Source organism: Chroicocephalus ridibundus, chromosome 2, assembly GCF_963924245.1.
Source record: "Chroicocephalus ridibundus chromosome 2, bChrRid1.1, whole genome shotgun sequence".
NCBI lineage: Eukaryota > Metazoa > Chordata > Aves > Charadriiformes > Laridae > Chroicocephalus > Chroicocephalus ridibundus.
This window is the reverse complement of record NC_086285.1, coordinates 128489120-128513294: the sequence shown is the minus strand read 5'-3', so window position 1 is coordinate 128513294 and position 24175 is coordinate 128489120. Positions and strand designations below refer to the sequence as shown.

The 24175-nt window shown below is 37.8% G+C and overlaps 1 protein-coding gene across 5 annotated transcripts in view; it reads left to right on the top strand.

Moving 5' to 3' along the window:
* TOX (thymocyte selection associated high mobility group box) overlaps positions 1–24175 on the top strand; it is a 235932-nt gene that overhangs the window by 54674 nt on the left and 157083 nt on the right. The window contains exon 1 of one of the 5 annotated variants that reach the window (XM_063326919.1): positions 21721–21833. The exons of the other annotated variants lie outside the window; for them this stretch is intronic. The gene's annotated coding sequence lies outside the window, so the exon portion shown is untranslated. Of the gene's footprint in view, positions 1–21720; positions 21834–24175 lie in introns of those variants that run through there. 5 annotated transcript variants of the gene reach the window in all.

Genomic DNA, 24175 nt, shown 5'->3' with positions numbered 1-24175 from the left:
TTTTGCAAATTACAAAGGCCTGATTAGTTTGTATGATTTGAAAGTTAATGTTGTTGAAAGGTAAATGTATTTAGATTGGTTTCATATTACTTGTTCATATTAGACTTTTTTTTAGAGTAAACCTTATCAGGAATTAGCTGCCTGAAGAGATATGCAGACACAGAAGAAATTAGTCATCAAAGACAAATGCCAGCCTGAAGCTGACCAGACCTGAGTCTCCATTATCAGGTCTAAAAGGGGCAGCAGACAACTAGAGAAAAAGTTCTTTGAAATGGAGCCCAGGTTCAGCCCGTCAGGGACCACATTTAGATTTCCTGCGTTTTCTTAAGCATTCTAATTTGACATACTCTTAAAGATGACATGAGGGTGTGATTATATGTAATTCAGCTTCTGTTTTCTTCCTCTGCTTAAGTTTCTAAAAATTTCTCACACTAATTTAATTCTGCGTACCCTAAATACATCTTCACATATATAGGTAATTCGCAGTGAGTAGTTCTTCAGTTTAATCTAATTTGAGGCGTTTTGTTTACCTTTGTTGGTTTTTGCCTACTTTTTTGTTCACATGATACTTCACTTTGGGATATTCTATAGCGTGAAGAAGGATGTTTTCCCTTGGGAGCAAATTGGCAACGCACGGAAGAAGAAAGAGATGCAGTATATTCCCTCCCTTTTCACTGCACGACTGTAAGAAGCAGGTCACATACGCGTGTTTATTCATTGCATGAGAGTGTATGTGAAAGCCACCGAAGTATGTGAAAGCAAGCTTACAGGAGCCGCTGTGCCCCCCCATCCTGTTGGAAGGAACCAGAACTGCCCCACTGTGGGGAAGGAGAGCCTAAAAAGTTCAAGTCTGCCTCTCGCTCATTTCTGTGCCACTCTCAAACTGTGGCAGGAGCAGAAAGGAGCTGCGATTCTTGAGGAAGTATTTCTTTCCTGGGCATCTCACAGCTGTACACTACCCTCCATATGCAGAGAGCTGTACACTACCATCCATATGCATAATTTGAATTCAGTAGTCATAAATTGCAGCAGATGTCAAATTCATAAAAAATACTTGGTAAACTTGGAAAAAAGAATAACAACGTCTCCGGTGTGTGTTTACATTTTGTGATGAAGAGGGGTGTTGATCGCCGTAGGTCTACTCACTCCATTTGCTACTATAATTATGCATATTTTTAAAAGACACAATGTTTTTTCATGAAGTATATGCTAATACGTTGAGGTGCTAGATGTCTTACATGTGGAATCACTAACTCTGGAAGACAGGAGAAGGCAATTATGTAAGTGAAGTATCACCAACGTTTTGAAGTCAGCGCAAAGACTCCAGCTGAGTTCAGAAACCTAGACTCAAATTTTAAAAGAGCACCTCTCCAGCCCCCTGTGCGGGCAAGCTGCCTGCTGCCAGCGGTAATCAGTGGATAGAGCTGGGTTTAGCTGTTTTTTTTTCAGATAGCACAACTGGTAACAGTAACATTCTCATGCTTATACATAATACGTCACCTTGCACGTAATTCTTGTCTTAGAGAGCAATGCCATGGATAAAAAAAATTAAAGCCATTTATAGCATTCAGTACTAACGGACTGAAAACCTGAACTCCATATGTTTTTAAAATAAAATACGGTGTGAGCGAGCAGTTTTCATTATGCCTTTCATTCGCTGTGCACAGTCCAACATTGCTCTTTTTCTTGTGCTATTATATTTTTGAAACTATTTTTTTGGTTTTGTGGTCATGGTGCCTCTTCCATTTTTAACGTGCCTCTCTTACTACTTTTTTTAAAACTTTTTCTTTTCTTAGAAACAAGTCTCTTCCTCCCGTCCCTCTTCTGAAAATATTACTGAGGTCTCTTACTGGAACAATAAGTCTTGCAGCGTCCTCTACTTAGCATAAAGAAGTTAATTAACTTTAGTTTTAGGCGATAAAACTTTGTAATAAATATGTTGATCTTATACTTGCCTGAGTTGCACTATGTAAACCAGAGAAACTTTGAAGTCAACAGAAATATTATCTGAGACAGTGGTAGCTGGGCTTTTTGAGATAACTTGAGACTGAAAATAGCTCATAGTATATCAAAGCAGGAATTATACGAGCTATAACGATAAGATTTCTAGTCGGGAAACAAGACTATGTGAAATTGAAGGAATATCCTGATATCACAATATTAGCTTTCATGAATCCTGGATGATATTGTGCATTTTGGTTTCAGCAGTTAAAAGTCTTGTTTGAGTGTATTTATAGACCAAAACTTGTAATGGTTTTTATATGCTAATGAATTTCAATCTTTTATGTATTCATAAGAAATGTTTATAATTGAGTTAATTACATCTTAAATCATTTATTGCTATTATAATACAGCTATTTGATTAATTATTAAAATAAGCTTTCTGAATACTCAGTTTAAAATAACGCTGGCGTATCTGTGGAAGTCTTTATATTTTTATCAACTTTTTTTTTACATTCTTTTCAATACTTTCATCCATAATCATCATGAATAGGCTATTACGCCATGTTCTAATAACCCAAAGACTTTGGAAGTAGAGTTTTTACTTTGTATACTCCCGTTTCAAAGGAGGATAAAGAAATAATGTACAAAGTGAGAGACAGCAGATGAAAAATGCTGGAGCTGGTCTTTCAGGGTTCTCCCCGTAAGACTCAGTAACTCAGAAAGTGAACAAAAGCAGTGGTTGTTGGCTTATGGCATTTCTTATAGCTGAGCCCAAGATCATTTGTTACTCTATCTCTGGGAACATTTAGAAGTTTGGACCTGCAGAAGCACTTCTAATGCATGTGAGTAAAGACTGTATGCTTGGGACCTACATCATGCTCTTAAAACTTGAGTTAGAGAGGTCTCAGATAAGGTGACGTTGTGTTGTTACAGATTTTATCCTTCATATAAGCCATTATGTTGGGGTTTTCTTTCAGTTGGTGGTTGTTGAGTTCCATATCTGAAAACTCCAAAGGTTAATCCACAAATACAAACAATCATGTTCCTTCTCTTATTACTACCTACAGATTGATCCATGTGCTTCATATCACACTGAGGAAGTGCTTGTTCGAACACAGTAATTCATTCTTTAAAGCTGTTTGAGATACATGGCAGTTAAAGGAAAAATGGTCTAAAAATGCCAGTACAAAGCAAACCATGTTATAAAGGCTGCATTGCCAGATATAAGAAAACTGAGTTATTGGTCAGTATAAAAGGAATGAAAACAACAGCCAAAATTATGGTTTATATTTTTTCTAGTCAGGACAGGCCAATATATTTCCTAGACAAACCTGCTGAGATTCTGCAGGCAGTGCAGCAAGGCTGAGAGAATGGTTATTTTCGAGTGTGTGCAAACCTGTACCATGGGCTTCATCAGTTTTTGTCCCGTTTGTTATCCTAATGAAGGGAACTTTCAGACAAAAGATGCCTTGTTATCTTTATTAATCAAACATATTAAGAAATGAGGAGGAACAGGCGATTGCCCCAGTTTATATGGAGAGTACGTGATTGAATATTATTGAGTCTACATTTCAGTAGAATTAATGTTACTCAGTATCAGAGTATTATGTGCTTTAATTTAAACACTGTGGATAAATCCTCTTCAGTCTACAAAGCATTTTTCTTCAAGGCTTCCCTGTGTTTTTTCTTTTTTTTTAACATCAATAGCAGTTCTGTGTATGCAGCAAGAGCAAAACTTGCATCATTAAAATCTTGTTTGCTCATTGTTCAGAAAAATATTCGTCTTTATAGGGAAATACTGTATTTGTGCATGCACAAACACATTCCTTACACATACATTCTGTGCAGAAATATCTGACATTATACTCAGTGGAGGAAGCACTTGTGAAATACTCGGTACAGTTACTTGAAAAGGAAAAATGTTGGTTATTGCAGTGTTAGGTTTAATATATTTTCGTGGGATATAAAATGTAGAATTCAGGTCATGTGGCAGAGGTAGGTAGGAAACATTTTAATTCCTAGAGTTTCTCTGAAACTTTTGCTAAAGCTGTCTTTTTCTGTCTATTTCAAGTTTTTCCTGTAAGCATGTAAAAAAGAAAATTTATTTTCTGCGATGATGAAATAAAAAGCAAACCGAGATAGAATATAAGTTGTTATGTGCTATATAACATTTCATTTTAGATTTAAACAGCTGATATAGATTTTATTTTGAAAGGTTGACATCCTTCTTGGAACAGGTTATGGAATGTTCACGTCATACAAAAAAAAAAAATTATATATATAACCTTCAGATTCACTGAGGGCTCCCTTATACCTATATAATATTTTTTGTTATGACTGTATTCACTGTAAGTTGGGAAAGTTAAATTAAGTATCACTGTAAGTATGGAAAATTCTGAAAGCCTATTTGTTTTTCGTAAATATTTTGACAGAATTTAATAGTGGGGGGGAATTACTGCAAAGAAAACCAATTGTAAAATATTTAGAGATAAGAGTAAGCTTTAAAAATTGTAACATAAGTTTCTTGATTTAAAGAGCTACACCGCATTTTATAGTCAATTTAGTGCACCTTTGTGTTTTTGTGCATGGAAACGGTTGTACGTGTCCATGCATGTACATGTAAAATTGAGGCAGTACTACACATTAGTGACTTGTTCATGACTAGGCAGAGCAGTTCCATGTATGAAATGAGAGTTTTAATGGGAATCATATTAGAAATAATTTTTCCAAGTGTTTTAAAACTGTGGTGTCAAGTACGTCAGAAATGCTTCAGTGTAACCTCTGCAGTAATGTGTAGATTAAAGACACTGTCAACTGAGGAGGTTCTGTTTCCCTGCTTTTTTCAGACAGCGCCAGGATTGCTTGGATACCAGTCTGCTTTGGTCATTTTACTCAGATTTTTTCTATGATAGGGTACAATGTCTAATAGAGGTTTTCGTTCTTAAATCCAAACACATTGTCAATGTCATGGAGTTCTCTACTCCATGTCAAAAAGGGAGAAGGATACATTTTTTGAGCATTACACTGAAGAGAAAAGTGTTTTCAGTGAAGAAAACTCACTTTTAGTGAAGAGTTCTCACTCCTCTTGTTTAGTTTTAGCAGCTGGACTGGTATTTTGGAGCTTTGTACACATTGAAAATGTGCCTGCATCGATCAGCTACTTAATTACCATTGATTCACAGTGTGAGTACATAATCTCATGGCACAGCCCAGTAACAATTGTTAACATTTGACTAATCAATTAACTATTTCAGTATCACGAAGGCAACAGATAAGACTGATTCTCGTTTGAAAATTAGCACTGCAGAAGAAAAACCAGTTTTCCTAATTTAATAGTAAACATTTAATTTTCTTCAACCGAAATATATGAGACATTTTGATTTTCTATGTCCTCTATATAAATGTATCTAATACTCAGATCCTCACAGGGAGACTGTGGCTCAGAGGAAATGTTAAACAGCAACATATGCTTACTGTGGTCTTTGCATGTGTGTATAATCTTCATTATTTCACCCTTGTGTTCAAATCTCCCATCAGTTCAGCATTTCTGATGAAGTAAATTTAGGGCTTGTGAAAAATACCACATTGAGAGAAATGAAAATTTAGTCTTGCTACTTATGTGCTAAATTCATGACCACAGGCAGAAAGAGATAAGAACATCAACAGGTTTCTTCCAGTGGCGTGGTGGCTCTGGAGGAACTCTGCAAAGGTCTAGATCATAATTCAGCTCCTTGGCCAACTGCTGCTTGACATGCGTTTAGGGCAGATGATAGATGCTGTTGAGGACGAGTGTTTCTGCAGCTTTGTTGTCTGTCTCTGCAAAGAGCTTGTTTGGACAGTCTGTATTTCACATGTGTTTCTGCACCATGGAATGGGAGAAGAGCCACGGCTGAGGTCTAGCTTGGGACGCTACAGTGATCTTACTGGGGGGCCTGGTACCACTTTAATGGTGTGAGCTACGCAGTTGCATGACGCTGGGTTTGATATGAGAGCTCGTGCTGGCCGGCGCTAATGGGGGCAAAAGCCTCTTATTCCCCTGTCACTTGACAGGAAAACTTCCCTTTCATCTGTTAACCTTTCGAGACTGGTGACCTGGAGATGGATATGCCTGCAGTTTGTTACCAGGTTCTTGTGTTTATTTAGTTTTTCTTATTAATGAGTTCTGTAATCATGCATTGTGAAAATACTACTACACTTCAGTAATATCACCCATCTTGAAAGAGTTGCAGGGAAATAGAATTTCAGTGAATTACTAAAAAATATTTTTCTGTTTAACATAACAATACCTATACTTTGTAGGGAAGTGTGGATACTGGGGAATTTTCAGTACATACAATTTTATCAGTGCATACAGCTTGTTTTCCTGAGTATGCTTTAAGAAGCTTTGCATTTCTGAAGTTAAAAATTTAACCGTTGTTTAGATTGCCTTGTATCCCTCAGAGTTACCTTCTTTTTAACCAGTTCATGATTTAAGCAGAGGGATTTTTCAAAAAACAAAAAACCACAACCAACGAACAAAAATTCTGTAGAGGAGCTGAGGTCAGATTTTTTTTGAGCAGAATAAAATGTATGTTGTTGTTTTCACTGGTTAACAGTTCTTCAGTTTTCTTGGTAAATACTGCACATACTGTGTTCCTCTTCAATTTAATATTTTAGTATATTAAAGTTTACAATGACATAGACATCTGCTTGTCAAGTAGTCCCTGTGTGACTGAGGTCACTAAAAACAAGGGTCCTGATCTCCTTCACAGTTTTGTAAATCAAGGGAATTCTCTTCGTCAGTGGAATTAAAGTTGCATGAGATCACAGTGAAGTCCAGGGATATTACTTGTGATCATTAACCTTAATATAGGCTGCAGAACTGGATCCGTCCGTGCGCAGAAGTGCCATATGCTGAGAGTAATACTCAGAAAGCTCATAGAAGTGATGGATGGATTCTTCAAACTTCAACATGTAATAACTAGTACGGACTTAGATGTCAGTGGATATAGCAGAATATGAGCAGGAATGGCAGACATAGCCAGCTGTTCGATATCCATGCTATATTTGGCCCAGTAGATTTATAATGCATTCTCGTTCACTGGCATGTCTTCATTCAGCTTCATCAAGTACCAGACACATTGTTCCTGCCTTTCCTCACTGGCTTCCTCTTCCTCCAAAAATGACGAATTCCTGCAGGTGCAGAAATCCTTTCAAAGGTGATCTTGTAGCAAAGAGTTAATATCCAAGAAAGTCCAGGCATTTGCAGTAAGTTTTGACTATCACAGTTTCTAATCCTAAACTAATTGATTTAAATAGTAGTGGAAGTTTTGAAACGTAACAAACACATAGACTATGTTCTCCCTTAAATAAGGTTCTTTTCTAAGTCATTAAATAATAATTTAGTACAAATGGAAGGTGAAAGATACAAGGAAGTAACCAGCTATGGAAAAACACCACTAACAAAAATATAGTTAGGTTTTTTTTTTCCCCAGAATATTAAACCTGATCTTGAACCACGTTATGTTCTAATTCAAAGCTCAAGTTCCCAGGGATGTTTGAAAAATGTTCATTATTTTTCTTTTTGTTGTCTCTGTAGTGGATTTATTCAGGAAGCTTTTGTAACAAAATAACTTTAGGCCTTCATTTTACATTTTATTTTCTAAAATTTTATGGATGAAAGTACTTCTTAAGTGTGCTCTTATACATGTATTACTTTTTAACTGATTAGCAAAAATGACTATACTTCTATCAGGCTATATTTCTGAAAAAAAAATCTCAGACAGATTTCTACAGTAGGATTGCTAGTTACCATAACACACTAGAGAAAACATGATTTTGAATTTGCTTTAGACCTTAACCTGTTGGCTGTTCCTGAACTGGGCACGAAAGAAGTGTCATTTGTGAGATATTTGTGTTCTTCATTCAACGTATTGCTGCAAGCACTTACATTTCTTTTCTCCATGCTGTCAAGCTGTGATTTCTTTTTGCAATGACACTTTTATCTGTTTATTTTGGAATGCTCAGACTTGAAGTGACTAGTTCTTCAAAATTCTCGGTTTTACGTTTTAAAATAATTTCTATCAGCGTAGTTGCAGATGCAAAGTGAGTGCTTTTCTTCTTCAGGTTATAAAACTGAATCTCCAGTAATGCTTTCTAAGTATTATTTCTGTTGTCCAGCTACATGATATGTGTAAATATGAAGAAAAAAAAAAAGGTGTTATTTAGAGTGATTCACCCACTGTAAATTGACACAAGAGTATGGTGAAAAAGGACATAGAGTGGTACCTTTTACCTTTTGTAATGAGAGTGCACTTTGACGAGGTGTGGGACATGGAGATGTTGGCTGTTCAGGTCTCATCCCCAGGGATCTGACAATGGCTCTCTTGCTGGCTTCTTCACTAGCCCAGGTCACCTCTGTGCATCAGCCTGGCAGATCCAGGACTGGGGAGCGTGTCCCAGGATCGCAACAGGGCAGCGTATTCAACCCCCACAGCTATGTTACTCTCCCAGTGGAAGCTATAGGCCTTGTAGACCCCCTTCACATCCCTCTGGGAAACGGAGTATACATTATTTTCAGTCTGCTTTTATAATTCTGCCACTGGAGATAGAGCCATTTTTTTTCTGATTGAACTTCTCTCTCTTCTGAAATTCAGAAATGAAACTGCAGGCTCAAAGTAATAGAATTCGGTAGCTGCTTTGACTTCATGTTGTTGTTTGAGCTTTTGCCTTGTATTTCAGAGATGGCACACGTTTCTTTCAGAGGTTTTCAAACTGAGGCAATGTCTAACTGGAGAGTTGGCCACGCTTTGCGTGGGCAGATTGATGAAATATTGGTTAGTCTCCATTTATGGGGAAGAAGCAGTGGGCTCACAAATATTTAGTTAAGGAAATTGTCTATGTTTTTCTTTCCCAAAAGGGAATGTTCTCATTTGTCGTCCACATCCCCACCAGTGTGGTGACAGCAATATCAGTGTAATCGAGGGAAGGAAAGGAGGTGGTATAAGAAGTCCTCTGAAACTTTTGACAGGAATGCACGTTGTCCTGCTCATCTGGATGCTCTGACTTGCCCTTCATCCATGGCATTAGCAGAGTTCAAAGCTACCTTTTCTGGCCAAAGTGGAGCACTGAGTGAAGATGTAGTAGCCAGGTAACATGCAACTGCCAAATATGTGGCTGCCACCTTTGCCAAATGTGTGTGATTGGCAGAAGCTACTTATATTTTCAAATCTGTTAATTATTGACAGTTCTGGCAGTGTTGATGGCTGCAGTCCATCTTTTTTGATAAGCGTTATGTAAAAATAAAGGATTTTTGCATTCTGTAGTTTAAGACTCTGCCGTGGTATTTGTAATATGTTCAACTCACTTCTTTTATAATCCCTTCGAAATTTGCACTGAAATAATTAAATCTGTTTTATTTTCCCAACATGCTACTTACATATTTCCTTACGGTATAAAGAATTGTTTGCTAATGCTGTGCTGTTAGCAACTGAGTCATAGAAAATAGAAAAAAAAATGGAAAACTCTCCCCTCTTGGAAGAGGTAGCGTTTATTTACAAAATTTATGTGGTCTTAGGAAACGGAGCAGGAAGTAGTATAATACAGTACCAAAACAAAGCAGTGTTGTGTAAACTCTAGGACTTACTCACACAGGTGTCATAGATCCCAAAACAAGTTCAGCACAGGACAGAAGAGGTATAAATATACGAATATGGGCTGGAATCTAACCCACAATGCTATTGCTTTTGGAATAGTCACACAGTAGCCAGTATGCACGTTTTGGTAAATGTGTGTTTTGGTAAAAAGAGTGCTTTTAAAATTCAAAACTGCTCTGAAAATTCATTAAAATAAGATATATTTATTCCTGTTTTAAATTTTGTTCTAGTGTTGCAGTGGGTGTTTTGCTGTTGTTTGTTTATGGGATATTTATTATTCCATTTTAAATGTATTAGCACACATGTAAAGTGCAGTGCATACTTGAAAACAGAAATCTGTTTAAAATTAAGTCAAACATGCTCCGCTTTTATCTGGCTCTCCAGTTTAGGTATAGACGTTTTATTAGGAGTCTAAAATAAATGCCAACCTCTTTCTGCACATCCAGTTATATTATTCTGTGAGAGGTCTCAGCTAATAAGTGAAAGTGGAGTCAGGTCAGCTGTAGGAACTGGGTGGTATAAAGTCCATCCTATTACTGAGCAAGTTCCAGATGGAGCTCATGGAACAGCCGTTAAGTCTGGAACTGGAGATAATAGCCACCATAATAAAAGATTTTAAAATTATCTGGATAATAAATCTGATAAATGGGCATATATACTCAAAGGATACTAAGGCTGCTTCTTGAGTTATCTCAGTCAGTTATTCAGTCTTTCAGCTGAATGCATTCACCTTAGCTATATCATTCAAGGGTGCAACTCATTGATCTGCTTTTATGATTTCTTTACAAAGTGAGAATTTTCTCATTATTCCCCCTGAAAAAATAGATCTACAAAGATGAAGTTTCATGGACCCAGCAAGATTCCTAAGTGTCCAGTGCCGGCAATAAATCTCACCCAAGCATAGACTCACCCCATGGACTATCTGATTAAACACTACAGTCTTCATTCTTCACAGTAGTGGCTGCCTGTCACCTCCTTTTTCTGAATACCTCTATAGATAGGGATGAGTTGTGCCAGATGAAGCATGAAGGCAGAAAACAGCCAACTGAATGACACAAGACACACTTGGATGTCAACTATCAGCAGCACAAGAAACTCTTTTATGAGTCTGTTACATCTTTGATGTAACCCAGAGATCTTTCACTCTTTACAAGAGTAGTCACAGAATAGTCAGTGACAATATATCTTAAACAGATTCAGAAAGGATAATGCCAAAACAGAGCACTGCAGTCATCTTAGCTGACATGCATTCATAGATGCAGAGCAATAACTGCTAATTATTAAATGAGACAATTTAGGAAACTAGATGTCTGTATAGTCCAGGGAAACCCATATGTGAATAACAAGTCTCAGGAAGCAAGAACCATGTACTAACTGGGATGTTTTGTCCCTGACCGTAGACCCTAGCAAAGCTTATTATGAAGGGCTTTAGCCCTAGTTCTCGGTGTTTTGCTCAGTTTCAGAGATTGAAGCTCTGGAAGCTTGCAGGAATGACCACGCTAACCCTGTGAGGCTCAAGTACCTCGTGTATGTTCATATCATTACTGCCTAAGTCCCCAAGATCTTTTGTAAGGACCAGGGAAACCTAGGAACACCCTCTGGGCAAGCAAAAATAGCACAAATAGGATGCTACTCAAAAGGGTATGTTAACATTCCAAAACTTAATAATCTTCTAATGTCCATTACTATAGGCTGCATCCAAGATAAGATAATTTTTTATGGTAAAATGTGACATTTTAGAACTCTTTTAACATTGGATTAGTTCTGGTTAGGCAATGGGAAAGCAATAGCTATACAAAGTGGGGGCTTCTTCATATTCATGTTAGAGTTGGTAGTCATCCTACTTACAGATCTTTCAGTTCAGAAATAACTGAGAGCAATATATTATTTATTGGCTATCTATCTACCACATATGGTTGGTGGAGGCGATAAACTGACTCTACTACGTCCTTTCAGACAGATCTAAAATCATGAGTTTTTCACAACTAAACAAGTTATAATTCTACTGCACGAGTATTTTCTGATTCTTTACCCTTTAGCAGTGAAGGAAACAAAATGCTATGATCCAGTATATCCAATAATGTATAGATAATGTGACCTGCAAGAGTCTCTTACCCTTTTGGATCAGATATCCTTCTTAAGAGGGTATTACTTGTATTATTAAAAGGACAACATCAGAATTTGCTACATTTAAGTTACCTTAAATAGAAACGGATTTGAAAAGAAACTTGCCAAAGTTCATACAGATAAAGGCAGTGGTGAATGAAAAGATAATGTTAAAGAACCTGAATAATTCTTGATTACTGGGGCAATGGATCACAAGCTGGAGGGCTTCCTTACCTGTCTATAAAGGTAAATGCCTTAAAGTACTAACATCCACATGTCTAATTGGAGCAGATGGTGATACGCAGTACTCGAAACTTTCTAAAATTGACCCCAAAGTGCTCAAGGGAGAATGCAATTCAATGTCTCGTGATTTTTCCTTCCTATGCTTGGACAGTGTTTACTTAGGTTTAGTAAACTTTCACATTTAGGTCAAGATTTATTCCACGTACTTCCAGATTCTACCTTTACTTGTCCATGAGTTCATACAGAATCTCTATCACTTCTATCAACAGCAGATCTTACGTCATCTTTAAGACGTTTACGGCCTTTTTAAAAAAAGACAGATAGAAACAAAGGTAGTAGAGAAACATCTGTGCTGTAGTATAGTTTCCACATAGTGAAAGTCTGAGTGTAGGCATATGAAAGTTGCTTAAAATATCTTTGTTTCTGTGTATCCACATCAGAAAGTTATCTGGGTTAAGCCCAGTCCCCAGGGATGTCTATGGTTCAATTTACATAAAACACAAGTTTTTTCTGGCTCAAATGGGCCTCCAGAGATGGGTCTACTAGACAAAGATTGCTAGAAAGCTGATCATTCTTCCTTTGGCTTGTAGTCATCTCCTCCCAGATGTTCCCTCTAGACTTTTGTGGATAGAAAACCCACAGCAACAACAGAATGCCCATGTTTCTTTTTTTTGGGCAGTTCATCAATGCTGTAATTTATGTAGGCCCAGTGATCGCTACTGAGGTTTTAGTCGATTTCTGAATTGGGCCTGATTGAAAGTCTTTTCCAGTAAGACCTGGACTGTTTCAAATACAATGAAGTTTCAAAATCATTAAGTTACTACAAAGTTTCGTAAAAGTACACACTGCACTTCAGAAGAGATTTGTTAGTAGTCCCACAGCTACTAACAAATGCGCTGATGAGGGTGCAAACATGCTACTAGTTTCATGAGAATCTACACAGCTGAGCTGCATGAAATGCTGTTTCAGAAGTTCAGAATTGCCGTGACTTAATTTTTGGGTTTTGTACCAAGTTCTTTTTTAGTAAATTGTTGACATTTAACAGAGTGATGACATTTCCTTTTTTGTAGTCACATATTCGGGAGAGTGTATTTATACAAGAAAAAGCAAAATACCGAATCTTTAACAGGTCGTGTGTACTAATATTTTTGACTTTATAAGCCCACAAGTTTTATGGCTCAGTCAATACTTAATCATGAACTTTTAAAATTTACAGGGGAGTGAAAATGAAGCAAGTAGTCTGATCTTCTGTGTTTTTTCACACTAAGGACTTTTCTTTCGTGATGAAGTCAGGATCTGATATCTCAGTCACATGGGTTTTGACTACAGGTTACCTAGGAACAGTAGAGCAATTCTAAACATAAGAAAGATGAACTTCGACCTTCTTTGTAGCAGATGGAACATTTTGTGAGCAACTGGTCATGTGTAAATGTTAACTTGTTTGCCTTTCTTAGTAACCAACAAATGAACAACATATGCCTTTATTTTTCATTTTGCAAAGAGGACAGTTCTTTTTTGGGGGGAGGGGGGCGTGTTTTGAAGAGTGTGTTCTTCAAGTACTGTGCACAAAATACTGTGTTCATTAGAACAGAGTAAAATCTGCCTGCGCTGCCTCTGTATCAACTGCACAGCATGTTTGGAAAATTAACGTTAACAAACATTACTTATATCTGAGGTTGTCAACATTTAATTAAGAGGGCCCTCTACATTTTAGGAAGACACTGTTTGCTTATATGTAATAAAAGGTTCAAATTTGAATACTGTACAATTAGTTTCCGTGAAAAAAATGACTTTTGCAGACCCCTGCAATAGACAGTTTAGAGAAATAACTATTCTGTGTTTAAATTGTGCTCCTTAGTATTTTAAACAGATGGCAATGGCTTTCCTCTTGATTATAACTTTGAGGCATGCTTTACTAAATGGAATCAGCGGGGTTCATTAAGGTCCCATTTGATGTATCAGTATTATAAAAATACCATGTTAATTATCCTCAAACGTTGCAAGTTACCTCCATTTTCCTGCAATCAGAAGATGAGAGAAACCCTGTGAAGCAAATTAGTCCTAATTGAAAGAGGACTGATTAATATTTAAATAAGGCATTGTGTGAGGGATTCTGCCATGAGAAAAATAGGCTGAACATCTGAATTAATTGCATAGCAGGTTAAATTAAATTTCATATAATGGGTTGGAAGATGAGTTGGCACAGCGCTTTAGCAGAGAGCACAATGGCTGAAATACCAGTCTTTTCTTTCACTCTTGGCTGGATTCCACTGAGGTCCTTGTAGCCCTTACCTCTTTGTTGTCTTTCTTTCAATACAAACAAAGGTACTAACAGAAAATTGCAACCACATTTTAAAAAATGTTAATCCTTTTTGGGAGACAGCACCTGTCTACATTTTCTCCATTTCTCTTCCACCTTGGCTGCAAAACTGGGAAACATTAGTATCTTTTTCCTTGCCAGGTTTAATGAGGATTGATGTCATAAAATGCTAATGGCTGGAATATAGTTAGAACTGTGCTATTAGTGGGTTATCACTGTCTGACATTTTCACTGCACAGGAGCATACATGTGGAGCCTGTTTAAAGTGATTGGGTTACTTAAGGGTCCCTGTTAGGGATATTTAATCCAACATAAATTACTTATGCACTTTGTTAGTGTTCAAAGGAAGAGTGTCACGTTGTACATGTTGGCAGTTTTCCAGTCAAGAGCTGTTAATTACTGTACAGCTAGTGAATACATTTTGTGGCAATGGAAGCCAAAGGGGGAAAAAACTATATCTATATTCCATCTAACTAAAAATGAATAGATGGGAGTGCAGGGGAAAAAGTAGACTGAAGTCATTTTCACCCTTAGGACTTACAATGCCATTTGTTTTCATTTTGAAAATAAAAACAAATGACAGTATGATTCCCTGAGGGGGAAGTACTTTAGCTATAAAGAATCCCTGCCAAAACCAAGCTATTATCTATTTGTATGCTGATAAGGAAAAAGCATGTTCTCCAAAGCTCTAATTCATCTACATCTCTGCAGAGTTCAAGGTTCACTAAGATACTCTTTGCTTATCATATTAAATGCACGTGATAACCAGGAAAATGGCTGATAAGTATAGTACTCATTTCTTTTTGACATGCAGTTTAGTATAGTCAAATTACTTTATATTGCCACCCTTATATTAACAAATACTGTTCTTGCCAAGGCTTGTGGGGTTTTAGTGGCGCAGAGGCCCAGTAAATAACAAGCATCTTTTGATATTGTCATGTGGTTCAACTTTGGGAACTAGCCATAAGAAATAACTTTGACGAGTTAAACACATTTTTTATACGGAAGCTCACAGATCATGTAACTGAGCTAGGGGAAAAATGCATAGTTCTGTTAGCAAAGTTACTGTATGGTCTACACATAAAGAGCCTGTTATACCCTTGATCTCTACAAAATGGAAATAAGGTTTGAATATGGCCTAAAGTGATATCTTTATTTCATTTTATTATCTAACTGCAGTGCTACTTGTGAAGTTGTCCATATGAAGTTCATAACGAAGATAACTCCATTTTCTGTCTATATTATTGAAATTGCTAAAGGCACAATATATGCATGATTGTAGTTATGTAAACACTCCATTTCTCAAATGCATCATTTATGAAGCTACAGGGGAAAAGTGGAATATCTTGCCTTTGCATAATAATCCATCCTACCAAACTTTGGTTTTTTTGGAGTTAAACCCCAAAGTTTTCTTTTAAAGAAGTATTACGCTAACACTGTCATTACAGCCATTATTCATTTGACTAAAATTCTCTTTCCTTTCCAAAGTCCATCAGACTTGGAGTTTGTGATCTCTATATATGTACGGAAATACCCAACTGTCCTCGGGTTTCACCTTTTCCTGGTGAGAGCTGATCCTCAGGATGGAGTGGTAGATTTGGAGACTGAAGTGTGTTTTGTGTTTGTGAACATGGTCAAAGCTATGTATTCATTTTCATATGAGGACTCTACACGGCTTAGTTTTGTGTTTGATGCAGATTGTTATGATCATCAGTCCTAGATAAATATAAATAAGAATACATGAATTATATGTGCAGCTAGTTTATGTAATCAATGGTTCTGACTAGTGCCCTTTGCTCTGCCTCGACTCTTAACACCAGCTCCTTGTAGTCGGTCTTTGCTCTGCCTCAACTCTTAACACAAGCTCCTTGTAGTCGGTCTTCATATATATTGTAGATCTTAAGGTCAGGGACTTTCTTCAGTGTTTGCACCACACCTTGAGTAACTGAATAGATTTGGCTTACTGGTAGGGGTTACTAGAGTAAAACCACTCAGTAATATGTTTTGTGCAATGCTTACGCCCATAGTCATGGAGAGATTTAAGTAACGGAATTTTCCATTAAGAATCCCTAAATTGCCACCCAGCCAGTTTGCATCTTTAGCATCTGAAAATACCCACACAGGGAGATGCTCAGTTCTTGTACTGCTTGTAGCCATAAAAGCGGCTATTTCAGTGAAAAACTCAAATTCATCCTACTTAAGGCTGTTAAGGGTTTACAAACTAGATGTATTTTATCTGTTAATTCCTTTTTAGGCAGAGCAAACATACGCTTCCTGAGCTGAGTCCAGAGCCCAAGGCTCCTTCCTGGTTAAGGGCTGTAACCATTAGGAAAGGGAACCTAAACATCTGCGTTTATGATGAACATTTTGGGTGTCATATCCCATTTCCTTTTGTACATCATGACTTCTACTTCGGAAAACTGTACTGTAGGCTGTGATACAAAAAGCTGGTATAGCCACGCCATTACCTTAAATGTACTCAGTGGAAAAAATGGGTGCCTATTCATGGGTGGGACTTTTGACCTGTAGACAGGACTTGAAGAGAGATTAATTTTGATTTAATCTCTCAAAATGTTGTTTTTTCTGAATCTCATTCTTGGGTTCCTGGCTTTCATCATTTCTGGGACTGAATAGGCTAACTCAGGTTTTGGTGTTTCACTTTGAGACCTGTACACCTGTCTTTTTCAGTACTCAGTTACATTTCCTAAGCGTATGTTTGAGAACATTAAAGCCTAGAATAGACGCATTTAAAAATTAATAATGGGATGATTTATTTTTATTAAAAGCAGGCTTTTTTGTTATATAGTTCTAATTTCCTTAGTAAAAAGTCAATCTTTGCAAACAATATAAAATAATCCAATGAAATAAATATGACAATGTTCAATATCTCTACTAATTAAAGAAATCATACGAATATGAATCACTGTTCCAAATCATTGATATGGATTATTTGCCTGGCTGTGAAAATTGAATGATGTTTTATATTTGTACCATTATTTAATTTGATTATCAAAATATTTCCCTAAACAAAGAATTGGAACATTAGTATTGTTTCTTTAAATACAAAATTAATAGTCATTGTTATTATCTCAAAATCAAATACTTATTTTACAGTGTTTATTGATATTTTTCTCAAATCAATGGTTACATAGAAGCAAATGATCTACTTCGGTTTTATAGTTCATTCGAATGGCCTTTTACTTCAGGTGAAGATTTCTGGCATACTGAAATACATTAATTGAATGGCAGTTTTTCGTGAAAGCCTGTCTCGCCAACAAATGTTTCAACTTTTAATCCTTTCAGGCTTTTTTTAGTTTAAGGAAATGTGTTAAGACAGGGTTCATATTTTCAGTTGTGGTTTTCCAGGGCCTCCTTCTTCTGTATATTTTCACGTGGCTCTCAGGGCTGTCTCTGGCAAGGAGGAAGCTCTTGGCACAGTGGTAGCCAGGTCGCATTTGGACCTTGGATGTGAATGAGCTGTTTGAAACTTAGGCAAGACCCAGCTGAATCTGAAAGGATGAAGGGTCTTGCAAGTTTGTCTCCCAAGTCTACCATCCATGCAACAGGTATCTAAATTAGGCAGAACCTGCAACATCCAGGAAAGCTTTTTCCTATTTAGGCTATTTAGTGTTCTTTCAGAACGTGATTGCAAAAAACTAACTCCTTCTGGAGTTCAAATGACAAGACAGGGTATTTTTAATCATTGGTTTTATGTAACTGACTAGTACAGTAAGCTCTTATCTCCTGTCAAATACAGATGGTCATTAATGACTATGTGCTCATAGAGAAATAATGAATGGCAGTTTAGTAGGTTTTTTTACTGCTACAAAAATTGTGCTTGACTTAATCCAGGAAAAAAGTGAAATGGTGAAATGTGTTAAGCAGAGGGACTGTTGATTGTTGAATTTGTTTTGGAGCTACACATAAGCTATTCTCCGTTATGAAACTTAAGAAGTGTGTGTGTGTGTGCGCGCATGTGCATTTTCATATTTGGATCTCTGTTCTGAAATCTGTGCAAGTACCAATTTAGACACTTGTGTCATGAGGTTCCAGCTCTCAGAGAAGTTTTTCTCAGGTTATTTTTAAGCAGCAGAGTGGAGACCTAGCCTGCAAAGCCTTAGAGGAAAGAGCATATGGTATCAAAGATGAGGGTGAGGGTCTACATGTGTGTTTCAGTATCTGGAAATTAATAAATCATCACATGTCTCAAAAAGGCATCTTCAGAAAGAAGTGGAGCTTTTACCAGGAGCAAGTGGACTGAATTTGTTTAGAATTAAGCAATGCTTTTTAAATTACCCCAACATTTAGAGTGGTGTTTCAAGTTTAAATAAGGCTAAAACTCGAAGCAAAGGCTTTACACTGGACTTAAATGAACTGATCCTTGACATATATTTCCTGCCAACAAAATAAGCCCATGGGGTGTTGCTGTAATTTTAAACCAGGGTTGTGTAGCAAAGTCCTTAACCATGATCAAGCTATTTATCCTCAAAATCTCTTTTCTCACTATCTTTTTCCTGACATATAGAATTGCAAGGAAAGCACAGTTGCCAATTCAATCATTAAAATATTATCTAGAATTGATATAGGGATAACATGTCGTTTGGACAATGCAATGTAAATGCCTCATATTTCAAGAATACATATAGGAAAAAAAATTCCTAAGCACACTTGAATCTCCTGATGCCATTCTAATTTTTTCACGGATGATAACACATCAGAGTATAAAAAAAGTTTTGATATCTGCATTTTTAATCCCAGAAAACATGAAATCAGCTAAATATGTATGTTACACCAGTCTTAAAGAGTATTTACACTGTTGCGATTAGTGTATTTTAGAAGTGTTACTATGCAGTTTAAAATAAATTAACAATCTGCTCAAAATCTTTTGGTATGTAGATCAGATGTTCCAATCTGTCATTCATATTGTATATATACACATATATACACACATTTATTTACGTATAGGCTTACATACCTGCAGCAACTTTTTTCTTTCAGAATTTCAGCTATAATTTGTCAAACAATATTTCTAGGGGTTTTTTTTTATTCCATAGTATCTTTTTATAGCGTTTTAATACTAGCACTTTCTTTTCAAACTTCAGCTTTGAAGGCACTTCCACCAAATGTGTGAATCTCTCTATCTGCAGGATGTCCATGTTTGTTTCTGAGAGGCTCCAAATTGGTAGCAATCAACTTGAAAGTGTGTAGTAGCTGTCAAATCTCAGAACAGGCTGCGGATGATCTTATGACTGATTTAGCACGTACTGGGAGCCAAAGTAATACAAGATAATTGGCTGTTTTCCCCTTCCGTGTTTGATGGCTAGGAACCTGATCCTCAAAGACGGTGTCTCAACTGGGAGAATCTGTAAACACTTCCAAACTCCCAGAAGTGCATGTGTGCTGAGGCTGGTCCCAACTGCATCTTGGAGCAAGTTTGGGGAGCTCAGCCTTTGTCTCGCACGCTGCGGTCGCACGGGAAGGAGTCATTGTGCACTCTGGCCAAGACTCTGGTCTGAAGAGTTCGGTAATGAAGACCACAGCCTAGGCTGGGGGGGAATGTCTGGGTGTCAGTTGCTGATTCTTGACCTGACCTAGCTTGCCCTAAAAACACTGTGGGCTGCATGAAGTCTCTGGGATTCAGCCCTTGGCTCTGCCATGCAAACACCACTGTTTTGCCCATCCTGGTTCAGCAAGCGAAGGAGAGACAGGGTAGGCACAGGGAGCACGAGGCTGCCCCAGAGAAGACCCATGGGTGTCCAGATGGCACAAGAGGCGGCTCCAGGCATATCGCTGCTTACTGTCTGAAGGAAGAGAATCTGAGCTGGAATCTGTCATCTTAGTGAGCTCCAGCTAGGCGGTACTGCGTGTGGCAGCCCTCCAGCCTAATTCTGGAGTAGCTTGAGGTGGAGGTTCAGGCTTCGCCTACACTTTCTGTGTTGAGTGGCTTGTGTCTTCATTGTATTTGCTCTTTCAAACACAATGTTAAATGACAAAATGAAAGTAAACAGATCATAGACAAATCAGGGAAACCTTAAGAGAATAAAGGTCTCTGCACTAACTTTTGCCTGCTCTGTTTAGTCTTGGATGATGGTTTATGACCTGTAATAGTTTTCTGTGGGGTTTTACTACAAGAGTTATGTGTAAAGGGGCATTGTACTGTTCTTATGCAAAGATACTGCTAGTGAAGGTGTGTTAGAATACCTCAAAGTTTGACTCAATAAAAATTATCCATTATAAGTCCCAGTCTCTGTTGGGACAAAGTCACCTTTTATAGCAATTTATTTTGGCTGGTAATTCTTCTGAGGTTCTCCTATCTTAAGAGACCTATGGTTTCTATGTGCGGGAGATGGCTTAACTGAAACTTAGTAAACTGTATATGATTACTTGAGTGACACTGACTTTAGAGCACACTGTTTTAGGCCTACATCCTGCCAAGTGCAAGGCATCCGGTGGTGGAAAGTAGGAAAGGGTAGACATGGCCAAGGACCAAGCAAACCGTCCTTCCTGGTGCTTCCAGAGATGGACGGTGCAGCCTACAGAGTGAGTAGTTGTGTCTGGAGAGGTAGTGTGGTACGGGAACCAGGTGTGGGTTCATTCCGTGCTTCTGTGGAGCACTCACCACCACTTCAAAATCCTGTTCCCTGGCAGATGGTCATTCCCCATCAGGTTTGAACAGAACCTCCCTGACTACAGCAAGCTAAGCCTATAATAACATGTAAATAATTGCCTTGTTGCTAATGCATATCTGGAGACTGGACCGTCTTCCATGTAGAAAAAAAAATCCCTAATTTTTGATGAAGGAGAAGAGCAGAAATTCTGTTACCCTTATGCAGCACAGAGAAATGTCTAAAACATTCAGCAAACCATTTTCTTTGTTAAATCAAAGTGCACAATGTTGACCCTTTGTAAGAACACTGTTATGCATTTTTAATAGGAGTATTGTGAGCAGTTGAGAAGCTGCATAATGAATTTCAAGCATTTCACTATGTGTTTGTTCTGGTTTGTGCCCTTACAGTCACAAGAAGGGAATAATATACCTTGAAAATAATGTTAGTAAGTAGTAAGAAACTTCAGAATGCATGAAGTCACCATCCTTGAAGCAAATACATACTATATTCTAATTATAGTATGTAATACAAGCATTTAATTTCTGCTAAAGGGTTCTGAATATACCAGAGAATTTTATAGTGAAAACTTGTTCCCGTCACTAACATGAATTTAAAGACATCTGCAGAGAACATTAAGATTTTCAATATCACTATAAATAAAGAAAAGTTAATTTTACGATGTCATGTACGTAGGTTAAATATAATGTTCATTTCCCATTCGGCATTTTCGTATCATCTCCAAATAAGTAACTTATGCTAATTTTTCTTTGTCATTTCACAATAAACAGCAAAACCACCTCTCCCCCTCCCTTTTCCCTGCCAAGGTGTAGTGTGACTCGGTTACCTCATTTCTTCCCTACAGGGAGGGGCAGTTCATGCCCTGCAGAAGCAAAGTTGGATGTATACCTTCCTTGGAACGCTGCTGCGCAGCCAGAGCAGGTTAAAGGAGCCACAGAAAAATGGCAAGCTGGCCAGCAGGTACACAAGGATGAGAGAAGTAGTTATGACTCTGGTAGCTCACAGGAAGTGCAGTAGCTCCTGGAAGAGGAGGATATGAGCCTCTAGAACACTAGTCCTGTTCATAACGATCTTAAAAACCCCTCTCTTTTAGTATAAGGTAATGGTTCTTAATCTATAGACGGCAGTAAGTGTTATTACTGAAACTTGCAATACGTAGAGGAAGTTGAAATTATTTTGAAAAGTAAAGTACTTTCCATATTTTAAAGAAAACCTGAAGTCTAAATGGTTAAAAATATTAAAGCAAGCAGGGCTGGAACTGGAAACTGGCATTTGGCATAGACAGACAGACACCTCCTTAAGGAGCTGCAGCTTTATTTACTGTGCGGAGAAACAATTGAAAAATATATCTGGGATGTTTGTTATCTCGGCCTGGTAGAATTAGGAGAGCATAATGAAGCCCTTTCCTTTGCAAACTTATGTCACAATGAAAATGTCTTTATTCCCACTGTGACAAGAATGTGACTTACTTCCTTTCCCCCTGTGAAAAGGCAACTGTCCTGAAAATATTTCTTGGTCGTCAGATATGTGTGAGATAGATTGTTAACAATTTCTCTCAACTGGGGGGAAAGAAGGGAACGGATAGCACTTTGCATGAAACTTGGAAGTTGTAAATCAAAGACTGGATTGTTTCTGAAGTGCTTTTACAACTGCATTATGCTGTGAAGCATTCTATGTAATTTAGCCTTTCCCCCACAAGAGTAATTACTCTCCCTATCTGTTGGGAGATATTTCTCTTATAATGCCATCCGGGAATCTTAGTTCTGTAAACTGGGAGTTGCTTTCAGTAGCTTTCAGTAGCTACCCACAGCAGGCAGTCAGTTTAGAAACATAACTTACCTTTATCCCATTCACTTTAGTAAAACACATTTCACGGATTTCCTTGTGTGGGTGAAGAAGGCTCATCATAGGTTAATGTCAAAGCATTGTTGCGGTTGTTTGATTAAAAAGAAGATCACAAAGCTAATTTTAGCACATACAGGGGGAGGCAGGAAAGAGGAAATAACTAGTTCATTTTAGAGTTGCATAGTATCTTGTTTTTCCTGGAAGAAAGGAAGGATGAGGAAGGTGGCTTCCTGTTCTTTAGACCAAAAGCTCAGTGCATATTTTGCAGCATGTGGCAAGCAGCTTTTACAAAGCTCCTACGCCCCCTCCATGTTCAGGTTAAAGGGAGGAGCAAGAAGAGTCTGAGATCTTGGGTCTGTCTTCCAGAGAAGTTGCTGCTGTCTGTACCCAGAACAGTTACGTCTTACTGGGCTACAGGAATCACAGAAACACGGAATCACAGAATGGTTTGGTTTGGAAGGGACTTTTAAAGACGACCCCCTTCCATGGGCACAGCCATCTTTCACTAGACCAGGCTGCGCAAAGCCCCATCGAACCTGGCCTTGAACACTACCAGAGATGGAGCCTCCACAACTTCTCTGGGCAACCTGCTCCAGTTTCTCAGCACCTGCATTGTAAAAAATTTCCTTATATCCAATCTAAATTTACCCTCTTTCAGTTTAAAGCTGTTTCCCCTTGTCTTGTCACTACAGGCCCTGGTAAAAAGGCTTTTTACATCTCACAGTCCCCCTTTATGTACTGAAAGGTCGCAAAAGGGTCTCCCCAGGGCCTGCTATTCTGCAGGCTGAACAACCCCAGCACTCTCAGCCCATCCTGGGGGCAGAGGGAAGAGGATGGAGGAGTCACATTCTGCTTTCCAGTCTGCTCCAGGGAAGCACAACGGCATGGTGCTCCTTGCTTTGGCTTGTGACGAAGTCCCTCTGTGCCGTTAAGTTTTGTAGTCAAGGCCAAATGAATTTTAAAGAAAATGCAAAAGAGAATGTTGCTGCAGGATTGCCAACTTGGACATATTGTTCTGCCTACTGTAGCTGGGCAGATCATCTGATCTGTTGCTTTCGTTGTGATGTCTGAATATATCTATGTGTTTTCTCTTCATCTGATTAAATTTTGCAAACTATATTCATGTGTATTTTAAATCTGTACTGGATATAATACAGGTAAAATATAGAATAGTTAAATGGCGAGATTCTTCTGATTTTAAGTGAGTACTCTTCAAGTAGATTTACATCGACTTTGCAATGTTACACAGGTTTACTAAAAAGTGACAATTATACATGCAGATAAATGAAAAAAACATTTTCTTGTTAGGAATGTGAGTTTTGATTTTAATTTCGTCCCACACATTCCTAAGATTTAGTACTACAAAAGAAATTTTGACTGTTTTTTGGTCAGTAATCATTTTTGTGTTGTCTTATACTTTTGACAGTGGTTTGTATGCACTAAGTAAAAGGTAGGAT